Source organism: Oncorhynchus masou, chromosome 26, assembly GCF_036934945.1.
Source record: "Oncorhynchus masou masou isolate Uvic2021 chromosome 26, UVic_Omas_1.1, whole genome shotgun sequence".
Classification (NCBI taxonomy): Eukaryota; Metazoa; Chordata; class Actinopteri; order Salmoniformes; family Salmonidae; genus Oncorhynchus; species Oncorhynchus masou.
Window position 1 is genome coordinate 19,068,183 of NC_088237.1, and position 14,169 is coordinate 19,082,351.

Here is a 14,169-nt window from a genome sequence, read left to right on the forward strand (position 1 = left end):
TGGTTACATTTCCTGCCTGCAAGTGCTGCTGGCACTAAAGAAGATCATCCCTCCAGAGCTGCTAACTGATGAAGAAGAGATATATGTCTACAGGGTAAATGCAATACACACAACACACGCACACGCACACACACACACACACACACAACATCTTCCGAATCACTTTGACCATGATGGTTTTTCTCTCAGATCCTGGAGATGGTGGATTTCAGGGTGACAGATGGACTTACAGACATGAGGCTCTTTGCTGTGATTGCGAGCCTGGCGCAGAAAATAGCTACCATGGAGTGAGTAGTCCAAGTCATTAAAATCCAACTCCCTTTTCACAATGAAGTCGGAAGAGGTGTCACTGACCACCCCACCATAAATAAGAATAATAGTGTGTATGTATGCATCGGTATGTCGGTCCACTGTGTATGCATCGATATGTCGGTCCACTGTGTATGCATCGGTATGTCGGTCCACTGTGTATGCATCGGTATGTCGGTCCACTGTGTATGCATCAGTATGTCTGTCCACTGTGTAGGCATCAGTATGTCTGTCCACTGTGTATGTCTGTCCACTGTGTAGGCATCGGTATGTCGGTCCACTGTGTAGGCATCGGTATGTCTGTCCACTGTGTATGCATCAGTATGTCTGTCCACTGTGTATGCATCAGTATGTCGGTCCACTGTGTATGCATCAGTATGTCTGTCCACTGTGTAGGCATCAGTATGTCTGTCCACTGTGTAGTCATCAGTATGTCTGTCCACTGTGTAGGCATCAGTATGTCTGTCCACTGTTTATGCATCGGTATGTCTGTCCACTGTTTATGCATCAGTATGTCGGTCCACTGTGTATGCATCGGTATGTCGGTCCACTGTGTATGCATCGGTATGTCTGTCCACTGTGTATGCGTCAGTATGTCTGTCAGTATGTCTGTCCACTGTGTATGTCTGTCCACGCATCAGTATGTCTGTCCACTGTGTATGCGTCAGTATGTCTGTCCACTGTGTATGCGTCAGTATGTCTGTCCACTGTGTATGCATCGGTATGTCTGTCCACTGTGTATGCGTCAGTATGTCTGTCCACTGTGTATGCATCAGTATGTCTGTCCACTGTGTAGGCATCAGTATGTCTGTCCACTGTGTAGTCATCAGTATGTCTGTCCACTGTGTAGGCATCAGTATGTCTGTCCACTGTGTATGCGTCAGTATGTCTGTCCACTGTGTATGCGTCAGTATGTCTGTCCACTGTGTATGCATCAGTATGTCTGTCCACTGTGTATGCATCAGTATGTCTGTCCACTGTGTATGCGTCAGTATGTCTGTCCACTGTGTATGCGTCAGTATGTCTGTCCACTGTGTATGCGTCAGTATGTCTGTCCACTGTGTATGCATCAGTATGTCGGTCCACTGTGTATGCATCGGTATGTCTGTCCACTGTGTATGCGTCAGTATGTCTGTCCACTGTGTATGCGTCAGTATGTCTGTCCACTGTGTATGCATCAGTATGTCTGTCCACTGTGTATGCGTCAGTATGTCTGTCCACTGTGTAGGCATCAGTATGTCTGTCCACTGTGTATGCGTCAGTATGTCTGTCCACTGTGTATGCATCAGTATGTCTGTCCACTGTGTATGCGTCAGTATGTCTGTCCACTGTGTAGGCATTGGTATGTCTGTCCACTGTGTATGTCTGTCCACTGTGTAGGCATCAGTATGTCTGTCCACTGTGTATGCGTCAGTATGTCTGTCCACTGTGTAGGCATCGGTATGTCTGTCCACTGTGTATGTCTGTCCACTGTGTAGGCATCAGTATGTCTGTCCACTGTGTATGCGTCAGTATGTCTGTCCACTGTGTATGCATCAGTATGTCTGTCCACTGTGTAGGCATCAGTATGTCTGTCCACTGTGTAGGCATCAGTATGTCTGTCCACTGTGTAGTCATCAGTATGTCTGTCCACTGTGTATGCATCGGTATGTCTGTCCACTGTGTAGGCATCAGTATGTCTGTCCACTGTGTAGGCATCGGTATGTCGGTCCACTGTGTATGTATCGGTATGTCTGTCCACTGTTTATGCATCAGTATGTCTGTCCACTGTGTATGCGTCAGTATGTCGGTCCACTGTGTAGTCATCAGTATGTCTGTCCACTGTTTATGCATCAGTATGTCTGTCCACTGTGTAGGCATCAGTATGTCTGTCCACTGTGTAGTCATCAGTATGTCTGTCCACTGTGTAGTCATCGGTATGTCGGTCCACTGTGTATGCATCGGTATGTCTGTCCACTGTTTATGCATCAGTATGTCTGTCCACTGTGTATGCGTCAGTATGTCGGTCCACTGTGTATGCATCAGTATGTCTGTCCACTGTGTATGCGTCAGTATGTCGGTCCACTGTGTATGCATCGGTATGTCTGTCCACTGTGTAGGCATCAGTATGTCTGTCCACTGTGTATGCGTCAGTATGTCTGTCCACTGTGTATGCGTCAGTATGTCTGTCCACTGTATATGTCTGTCCACTGTGTAGGCATCAGTATGTCTGTCCACTGTGTATGTCTGTCCACTGTTTATGCATCAGTATGTCTGTCCACTGTGTATGTCTGTCCACTGTGTATGCGTCAGTATGTCTGTCCACTGTGTATGCGTCAGTATGTCTGTCCACTGTGTATGCGTCAGTATGTCTGTCCACTGTGTATGCGTCAGTATGTCGGTCCACTGTGTATGCATCAGTATGTCTGTCCACTGTGTGTGCATCAGTATGTCTGTCCACTGTGTAGGCATCAGTATGTCTGTCCACTGTGTATGCTTCTGTGTGTGTATACTGTTTTGAGTGTGTTAGTGTATGCTTGTGAATATATTAAGACTACAACACGCCTAGTCAGGCCATTTAAATCTGACCGGGGCAGTCATGATCCCAGTACAGAACCCCATCACACTGATTAGAGTTTGGGGCCTCTGTCACTACATTATGTGCCATATGCCACAGATTCCCACACACTGCACGTTTCTCCCTGGCCGTGCATTATGGCTGAGTACCAAGTACTGTGAGCAGGGCCCGCCTGAAGCTCCAGGGGTCAGGGGCTGCTCAGGGAGACACAGTCCAGTGTGAGAGCTTCCTCTCAGGGTGGACGAGGCCAGGGTCATGGGTCCCCTGATTTACGGCGGGCCCTTTGTGCGGCCCCGTGAGGAGGAGAAGAGGCTCCTACTCAATCCCATCTATGCCTTTAGACTGTCTGACTTCTCCAGAAATGGAGAGGGACTGACTGGGGTGTTTAGTCTGGAAAGAAGTAATTGTGATCGTGATGATTCATTGTAACGTCCAGTACATGGAAATGGATCTCTTTTCAGAGAACTTGTAAATGGTTCCTGGATATATCTAACAGGGACCATGCCCAATCATTAACATCTCAGACAATACTGGCATGTAATACTTCCAGAGTTTCCTAAACCGCCAATTTTCATCTGTAGGTCCTTAGATGGAAGCACAAGCTTCAAGACAAAGATTAGTTGTCTTAATACCCTTCCCTAAAAAACAATAGCGTCAGTCACTCATCTGGTCCTACCTGAACTAAATTGATCCTGTTACCTGCTTTAGCGTTAAACTAATCTGTAACAGTAGCCCAACAATACTACTCTCTGGCTGCCTTTGAGGAATCACCAGCATGAGTATCCCAAATAATGATGTACCATGCCATTATTTCCCCCTTCCCCCACAACTCCCTTTCTATCCTTCACAACTTCAGTCAACTATTCAATCTAGTTCTCCCCTCTGTGCCTCAGTCTTTTTCTTTCTCTCTCTTTCTTTCTCTCTCTCTTTCTTCTCTCTCTCTTTCTCTCTCTCTCTCTCTCTCTTTCTCTCTTTCTTTCTCTCTTTCTCTCTCGTTCTCTTTTTCTCCCTCCCTCTCTCTCTCTCTTTCTCTCAATGTCTCTCTCTCCCTCTCCCTCCCTCCCTCCCTCCCTCCCTCTCGATGTCTCTCTCTCTCTCTACTCTGGCGTGTTGCCCCTGACTCAGTCCATCTGTCCCTGTATAACACTGTGCTTCTCAGCCCTCCTTGTACATTGCTATTCCCCCAGGGCAGGTCACATGACCTGAGAGACACATTTCCATACAGCAGCAGCCCAATCAGAGCCAGGGTTGCATTCCCTTACAGGACACCAGTGGAGCCTCATGCCCTCACTGAACTCCCCTGAACCTAGAAGATCTGTAGTGGAATTTCACTCCTAGTCGTCTTTCCTCACTCTGACATCTGTTGTTGGTGTGTGTGTTTTCTAGTGCATTATTTTGAATGAATCTAGCAAAAGCCACATGATGGTAGAACAGTAATTCCCAATGTTCCTGCCAATTCACTAGAGTGACTTAGACCACTGAGATGGAGGTGTTCATTTGGTAATGAGCAGGGAAACCTGAAACCCTAGACGGTTGAACCGCTCACCTTTAAATAGACTGACCCACAATGCAATGTACCTCTCAGCCTCTTTCTTCTCACTTCTGAGTCCCTCCAAATGCATTCTCCGCTTCTTCTCCCTCAGATCTGCTTTTATTCATTCTCTCCTTCCTTCACACTTCATTCAGACCATCTGTGGGCTGCTCAAATCCCCCTCTTCCAAAAACAAGTTTCAATTTCTCCCTGTCACTCGATTTTAACTGGGTCAGCATGCGTTTGCGTTCCAACACTGACCCCCAACCTCATCATGCCCCTGCCCCCCTAATGGAGGAGTGACCGCCAAAATGTTGGACATTACGTAAGTACGAAGTCTGCTGGGTTTTCCACGGCAGGGTGCCGTAGGAGGGCCAACAAAAGAAGTGGGTTAGGCTGCTATTATCCTCACTGGTCCTTCCCGGACCCATGTTTGGGGGCGGCCATTATCATGACTGTCCTTCCCTGCACCGTCATTTGGGCTCTTTTACTGCAAACCAAGTGCAATTAATGATCATTAGCTGCCCTGTCTCCCCTCGTTCCCGTCAAGCCCCTCCCGTCTTGGCCCCGGTTGGGGAAGTGGGCCAATCGCAGAGCTGTGAGCACTCAGGCGTGCGCTCAACTCGATGGCAGAGTGCTGATTCCATTCTTTCCCCCTAACAGGCCATTCAGCGCGTGGGCCTGGCCGGGGAGGGACAAGGGCTCATTAGCACGGGGGGCTCATTAGAGACCGGGGGATGGCCGTCGCTGTGCCACACGCTGGACAGGAGAGGTCTGTCCCAACACAATCGTCTGTGTCTCTGTCTAATTATCTGAACGGGGACTAGATTGTGTCGGTCAGCGAATGGTCACATTGCACCAGAGCGTGCCCTGATCCCCGGTCTCCCCCTACCTCCACTGAACACCCCCCACCCTACTACCCTCACCACCCACTCACTGTCTCCATCCAGAGCAGTTTTATCCGTTAGCTGTGGCGGGATGTCCCCGTATCCATGGTCATTGTTTGGGGGACAGGCCACGGTGAGCAACCACAATGGGCTCAGAACACTTTACCATCACGTCTCCCCAAACACAGCATCACATGGGAGAGCCCCGCCAAGAAACACCCGCCACAGGGACCCAGATCTCCCCAACTAGGCCACCTCTCCTGTTTACTCTCTCTTTCTCCCCTTTACCCTAACACTATAGTGACACTGTAGAGATATCCACACAGAGGTGTAGAGAGATTCATTTGGACCGTACATGTGCATATTTATATGACAAAGAGGATGTTTCAAAAGGAGAGGGATTTTTACATTCCTCTGAGGGACCAAAATCTTTTAGAGTTGCAGTAGCATGATTGTCTCCTGAATGACACTGTCTGTGTCTCTTTTTTTCCAGTGTATTTATGCGTTCCCTGATAAGCAAAATGGACTTCCATTCTTTGGCCTTAAAGCTATACAAAGCAAAGGTAATGATAACATTTGGTTTGTATTATCTCATGCCTGTTGAATCAACATCTTCAGTATGGACGATGGTCTACCGTGCCTTCAGAAAGTATTCACACCCCTTGACCTTTTCCACATTTTGTTGTGTTATGACCTGAATTTAAAATATACATTGTAGATTAAATGTAGATTTTTTTTTGTCACTGGCCTACACACAATAACCCATAATGTCAAAGCGGAAATATGATTTTTCAAAATTTCTAAAAATGTTTTCAAAATGAAAAGCTGAAATGTCTTGAGTCAATAAGTATTCAACCCCTTTGTTATGGCAAGCCTAAATAAGTTCAGGAGTAAACATGTGCCTAACAATTCACATAATAAGTTGCAGGGTGTAATGAACACGAGGGTAGACAGAGATCTGGTTTCAAGCGCAGGGCTCAGCAGGTATTTATTGCAATGGACCACAGGAGGAGGCAGGTAGCTGGGTCCAGGGGCAGGCAGAAGGTCATACACAGGAGGAGGCATGTAGCTGGGTCCAGGGGCAGGCAGAAGGTCATACACAGGAGGAGGCAGGTAGCTGGGTCCAGGGGCAGGCAGAAGGTCATACACAGGAGGAGGCAGGTAGCTGGGTCCAGGGGCAGGCAGAAGGTCATACACAGGAGGAGGCAGGTAGCTGGGTCCAGGGGCAGGCAGAAGGTCATACACAGGAGGAGGCAGGTAGCTGGGTCCAGGGGCAGGCAGAAGGTCATACACAGGAGGAGGCAGGTAGCTGGGTCCAGGGGCAGGCAGAAGGTCATACACAGGAGGAGGCAGGTAGCTGGGTCCAGGGGCAGGCAGAAGGTCATACACAGGAGGAGGCAGGTAGCTGGGTCCAGGGGCAGGCAGAAGGTCATACACAGGAGGAGGCAGGTAGCTGGGTCCAGGGGCAGGCAGAAGGTCATACACAGGAGGAGGCAGGTAGCTGGGTCCAGGGGCAGGCAGAAGGTCATACACAGGAGGAGGCAGGTAGCTGGGTCCAGGGGCAGGCAGAAGGTCATACACAGGAGGAGGCAGGTAGCTGGGTCCAGGGGCAGGCAGAAGGTCATACACAGGAGGAGGCAGGTAGCTGGGTCCAGGGGCAGGCAGAAGGTCATACACAGGAGGAGGCAGGTAGCTGGGTCCAGGGGCAGGCAGAAGGTCATACACAGGAGGAGGCAGGTAGCTGGGTCCAGGGGCAGGCAGAAGGTCATACACAGGAGGAGGCAGGTAGCTGGGTCCAGGGGCAGGCAGAAGGTCATACACAGGAGGAGGCAGGTAGCTGGGTCCAGGGGCAGGCAGAAGGTCATACACAGGAGGAGGCAGGTAGCTGGGTCCAGGGGCAGGCAGAAGGTCATACACAGGAGGAGGCAGGTAGCTGGGTCCAGGGGCAGGCAGAAGGTCATACACAGGAGGAGGCAGGTAGCTGGGTCCAGGGGCAGGCAGAAGGTCATACACAGGAGGAGGCAGGTAGCTGGGTCCAGGGGCAGGCAGAAGGTCATACACAGGAGGAGGCAGGTAGCTGGGTCCAGGGGCAGGCAGAAGGTCATACACAGGAGGAGGCAGGTAGCTGGGTCCAGGGGCAGGCAGAAGGTCATACACAGGAGGAGGCAGGTAGCTGGGTCCAGGGGCAGGCAGAAGGTCATACACAGGAGGAGGCAGGTAGCTGGGTCCAGGGGCAGGCAGAAGGTCATACACAGGAGGAGGCAGGTAGCTGGGTCCAGGGGCAGGCAGAAGGTCATACACAGGAGGAGGCAGGTAGCTGGGTCCAGGGGCAGGCAGAAGGTCATACACAGGAGGAGGCAGGTAGCTGGGTCCAGGGGCAGGCAGAAGGTCATACACAGGAGGAGGCAGGTAGCTGGGTCCAGGGGCAGGCAGAAGGTCATACACAGGAGGAGGCAGGTAGCTGGGTCCAGGGGCATGCAGAAGGCCATACACAGGAGGAGGCAGGTAGCTGGGTCCAGGGGCAGGCAGAAGGTCATACACAGGAGGAGGCAGGTAGCTGGGTCCAGGGGCAGGCAAAAGGTCATACACAGGAGGAGGCATGTAGCTGGGTCCAGGGGCAGGCAAAAGGTCATACACAGGAGGAGGCATGTAGCTGGGTCCAGGGGCAGGCAGAAGGTCATACACAGGAGGAGGCAGGTAGCTGGATCCAGGGGCAGGCAGAAGGTCATACACAGGAGGAGGTAGGTAGCTGGGTCCAGGGGCAGGCAGAAGGTCATACACAGGAGGAGGCAGGTAGCTGGGTCCAGGGGCAGGCAGAAGGTCATACACAGGAGGAGGCAGGTAGCTGGGTCCAGGGGCAGGCAGAAGGTCATACACAGGAGGAGGCAGGTAGCTGGGTCCAGGGGCAGGCAGAAGGTCATACACAGGAGGAGGCAGGTAGCTGGGTCCAGGGGCAGGCAGAAGGTCATACACAGGAGGAGGCAGGTAGCTGGGTCCAGGGGCAGGCAGAAGGTCATACACAGGAGGAGGCAGGTAGCTGGGTCCAGGGGCAGGCAGAAGGTCATACACAGGAGGAGGCAGGTAGCTGGGTCCAGCAGAAGGTCATGCACAGGAGGAGGCAGGTAGCTGGGTCCAGGGGCAGGCAGAAGGTCATACACAGGAGGAGGCAGGTAGCTGGGTCCAGGGGCAGGCAGAAGGTCATACACAGGAGGAGGCAGGTAGCTGGGTCCAGGGGCAAGCAGAAGGTCATACACAGGAGGAGGCAGGTAGCTGGGTCCAGGAGCAAGCAGAAGGTCATACACAGGAGGAGGCAGGTAGCTGGGTCCAGGGGCAGGGAGAAGGCCACACACAGGGGGTCCAAAAGGGCAACAGTACAGGCAGGGAAAAGGCTAGTAACGTAGTTCGGGAGATCAGGCAATAGATGGATAACAGGACATCCGATAGGCTAAAGTACAGGCAGGGAATAGGCAAAAAGGCGTCATTAGTGAGGCAGGCAACAACTCTCATACACAGGAGTTATTCAAGGGAAAACCAGCGCTCCGAATGCCGTGTGTCACAAAACAAACAATACCTTACAGTGATGGGTTGCAAAGAACTGAACTAAATAGTGTGTGATAATGACATACAGGTGTGTGAACAGGTGATTAGAATTCAGGTGATTGGGATCTGGAGAGTGAGCTGCGTTCAGGGGATCTAGGTGTTTGAGAGTATGAGCTGGAAAGTGAGCTGCGTTCAGGGGGATCTACGTGTTTGAGGGTGTGAGTTGGAAGCAGACGTTACACAGGGACACACTCTGTGTGCAATACTGGTGTTTAACATGATTTTTGAATGACTACCTCATCACTGTACCCCACACATACAATTATCTGTAAGATCCCTCAGTCGAGCAGTGAATTTCAAACACAGGCTCCCGAGTGGTGCAGCGGTCTAATGCACTGCATCTCAGTGCAAGAGGCGACACTGGTTTGAATCCAGGCTGAATCACATCCGGTCGTGATTGAGAGTCCCATACGGCGGTGCACAATTGGCCCAGCGTCATTCGGATTTGGCCGGGAGGCCGTCATTGTAATCAAGAATTTGTTCTTAACTGACTTGCCTAGTTAAATAAAGGTTCAAAACATTTTTTTTTTTTTTAATAAACACAGATTCAACCACAAAGACCAGGGAGGTTTTCCAATGACTCGCAAATAAGGGCACCTATTGGTAGATGGGTAAAAAATAACATACATTGAATATCTCTTAGAGCATGGTGTTGTTATTGATTAAACTTTGGATGGTTTATCAGTACACCCAGTCACTACAAAGATGCAGGCGTCCTTCCTAACTCAGTTTCAGGGATTTCACCATGATGTCAATGGTGACTAAAACAATTAGAGTTTAATGGCTGTGATAGGAGAAAACTGAGGATGGATCAACAACATTGTAGTTATTCCACAATACTAACCTGACAGAGTGAAAAAAAGGAAGCCTGTACAGAATAAAAATATTACAAAACATGCATCATGTTTGCAACAAGACACTAAAGTAATACTGCAAAAAATGTGACAAAGCAATTCACTCTTTGTCCCGAAAACAAAGTGTTATGGTTGGGGAAAATCCAATACAGTACATTACTGAGTACCACTTCATATTTCCAAGCATAGTGGTGGCTGCATTGGGTTTTGGGTATTCTTGTAATCATTAAGGACTGGGGAGTTTTTCAGAAAAAAACTAAAACAGAATGGAGCTGAGCACAGGCCTAGAGGAAAAGCTGTTTCAGTCTGCTTTCCATCAGACACTGGGAGATGAATTCACCTTTCAGCAGAACAATAACCTAAATCAGGGTTTCCCCAACTCTGTCCTGGGGCCCGTCCTGGGGCCCGTCCTGGGTGCACTTTTAGTTTTTTGCCCGAGCACTACACAGCTGATTCAAAATATCAAAGCTTGATAATGAGTTGGTCATTTGAATCAGTTGTGTAGTGCAGGGCAAAAAACTAACCTTGCACCCAGCGGGGGCCCCAGATCCAAGTTTGGGAAACCCTGACCTAAAACATAAGGCCAAATCTATAATCAAATCTCTTGCTTACCAAGATAACATTGAATTTTCCTGAGTGGCCGAGTTACAGTTACTTAAATCTGCTTGAAAATCTATGTCAAGACCTGTAAATAGTTGTCTAGTAATGATCAACAACCAATTTGTCAGAGCGTGAAGAATTTTGAAAAGAATAATGGGTAAATGTTGCACAATCCAGATTTGGAAAGCTCTTAGAGACATACCCAGAAACACTCACAGCTGGAATCACTGCCAAAGATGATTCTAACATGTATTGACATTACAGAGTATTTTGTGTCGATGTCAATTAAATCCATTTTAATCCCACTTTCTGAACGCACTGTATATTCATGTGGTAATAATATTCAATATAATTCAGGTAGTTTGCTTACTCTCTAACTGTAAAGCCCTCCTTTACCATGTATAGTTTAACATTTACCATAATCACTCTCATGAAGGTATTTTCATGCTTACATCACAAGATCTCTTCCAACCTGCGGTACCTCTGCCTCTTTCATGGCCCCGGGAGGGTAATTACAGTGAAATAAAGACTTGGTAAACACTTTGAAGGGCATTTCAAATGAAAGCTTAGTAAAACTAGCTTTTTCCAGAAGGACCAAGTGCATCTATAGAAAGAGAGAGAGAGAGAGGCTCCTTTTCGCTTTCATGGATTGCGGGGCCTTAATCTCATTAATCTCTCCCGCACCGCTCCGCCCCTCCCTCCCTTTAATCAGCCCTGAGACACACTACCACTCATCTCAGATGGACCAGGGTTATAGGATGGCCATTCACAAGAGGCAAGGCAGCCCGTCGCATTCAAATGGGGAGGGCAGGCCGACGGGGCTGCTGAAAGGCACATAGGGAACATGAAAGCATGTGGCCATGGGTGTGGAAACTGAGCCTGGTCTAGGTGGAGGAAGGCTTCGTAATTATAGAGCTGGTGGTAGGGATAGGGTTGTTAACTGGGCTGCAGGAGCTGGAGGGTAGAAATGGGCTGATTGCCAGAGGATTATACCCCCTCCCCCCAATTATTACCTAGAATGCATTTAACTGTGCAAACAGGTGCACTCATACAAGACTAGAAACAGGCCGATGTAACATGAGACGCTAGGAGAGGCACACACCGACCGACACACACGTATACAAGACACACACACACACACACCTCTGCCCTGTCTAAACCAAGTCCACACCATTGCATATTGAAAAGGCCCCTCTTTTTTTCCACCTGTATTGACATGGTGTTTGTCCCTCTACAGCAGCTGTTCATGTTCCTGCTGGAGGGGCAGTCAGGGGGCGCTGTGGCCCAGCAGGGCTTTATCAGCGCAGAGCAGCTCCTGGTGGAGCTCAAGGCTGGGGGCATCCGACCAGAACAAGAGGAAGCCATCAAACAGGAGCTCCGACACATCAGCTCCCTGGACCTGCTGGACTTCCTGGCGTACCTGCCCCTCTTCGTCCTAATCCACAACTCAGTCATCGCCAACCCACTGGATGACTCCAGCAACCTGTGATGTCATCGGCTACACAGGCTTGAACCCTATCTGTCATTAGCTACCACACACTGTGGCAACAGGGTTCCAGGGTTCTCTTTCTAAAACGATAGCCAATGCACTTAAAGCTGTTTTTGAGATGTGTTTTTTTCGGGGGGTGGGGGGCACATTTAATGTAACAAGGTCGACATTCTGAGACATTTCTTCAAAGGGGCTTTGGAGACACCCTTTGGAATATGCATTGATAAATAGCCTACTGAAGGTGGATGTCTAAGCTTGAGAATGGTGCTGTCTATGGTACTGAAATATGCAGGGATTTTCAGTTGCGGTTCATGCATCGGTAATGCACTGAATAGGGATATAACACGTTTAGACTCCAGTTAGACAAGGGATACACAATTGTTGCTCATGGGGGACCAAATCCTAAAATGCAAGATGCAGGTGCAACTTCAAACTTTTGCACAAATTAAGCATTGATTTAATGCATGATTTATGCCAAACCTTTGTGCGGGTTTTTCAGATAGAGGGGTGAATATAATGGCTCTCCACCGCTTTAGTAACTGAGTAATGTGGCATTATGAAAATAAAATAAATGAAGCATGACCTAACCTAAATCTCCTATGTGTTTTCAATCATCTCCCTCAGCCTTAAGTGAGAGGGTCCGGCAAGAAATTACAAATTAGATATGGCAGTTCTTTATTTAATTTTCCTCAGGCTTGACAGAGTCGGGGAGGAAAGCGTTAACGCACTCTGACAGGCGGTCACGGAATTGTTCAGACCATTCATTGCTGTGTTCGGGTAGCTGTGTCATAGAAATTCTATAATGCCTAATAAGGGTACCAAAGAGAGCTATACATACTGCCTGTCGTTTTTGTGTCTTGTGCCCTTCTTGCTAAGCTCTATTTTTATTTCATCTTTATTGTAACCCTTTCCTGCAGTCAAATGATCAGACCGCCCTCTAGTGCAATCATGGGTGGAATGTTATTCTTTTTCAGAATTAATCAAAACAATATTTTTTTTACAACGAAAACTCTGTGTTTCTACGTCAAATGGTTTCAGTCTTCTGTGATGTAGATGAAGTATAATGTTTGGATGCAAACTCAAAATGCAATACATTTTCAGTTGCCTGATTATAATTGAAGGCCATAACTGTGTGTGGGGTGTATACTTTTGTTTCAAAGTACAGTAGATGTGTTTGACCAAGAAAGCCTGTGACCCTGACGTAGCCCACTGTAGTAAAAGGCTAACAGGGAGGTCCATTGAGAGCAAGGTCTATTTACCAAGCGAGCCCAGCATATACATAATTGACTAAATACAATATAATACAAATAGGCCTATACAAAATTACAAACACACTCAAGAAAACAATCCCATTCCTCAGCAAAGAGGTCCACAATCAACAATTTGAACTCCCCAAAAGACACCACACCACATACATGGGGTGCGAACAAACTGAAAGCAGAGACAGGATTTCCAGAGTAAGCCATCCCTGAGACCGGGTATGGTACAGTGACTCGTATGTCTAAAGGTTATTAATGATGTCCGTGAGGCAGTGATGTGTACTGAACCTGTCACCAGTATTAAAATGAGGTGCTATGTTAAACTGCATTTAAAGGTGTTCATGAAGTGGCTGCTGCATTCATATAGATGATGTCACCATAGTCTAGGAACTGTAGAAACGTCAATAAAATGATCTGCGTGCTACTATTAAGCGAGAGACAGGACTTGTTTCTACAGAAGAAGCCCATTTTATTCTCAGCTTCCTCACTAAATCATCTATATGCTTTTTAAAAGACAGCCCATCGTCTATCCAGATGCCCAGATATTTGCATGCAGGGACAGAATCGATGTTCACACAATCTAAAGTACACGTGCTCTAGAAAACATATACTTTAATACTAGTTTGAGGTCAATAAAGGTTTTCTGTAAATCAATGAAGGCAGATTGATGATCAGATAGAGCCTTGTCAACAGAGAGGGCAGCAGAATACAAAGCAGTATGCCCACAAGTGAAGGTTACACATTTGTACAGACAAACCAATATTGTTTATATACAGTAGTTAGTCAAATGTACAGGACCCAAAATTGAACACTGTTGGACACCTTTCGTAATATCAAGGAAACCTGACTTAAGGTTTCAGAAAGGTTTCAGAAAATACACATTGTGTCCTTTCTATAAAGAACTTGGTCTCAGCAATAGATTTAAAATCAGTATTTGTCCACCGAGAAAGTTAGATAATGGTGGATTATACACAATGCCCAGGCTTTATGTGGTAATAGGCTCCACTCAAATAAAATGCTGGCCTTGTAGCCAAGTTTTCGAATATATGCTTATGTGGCTACATTTTTACTGGATAAATCATT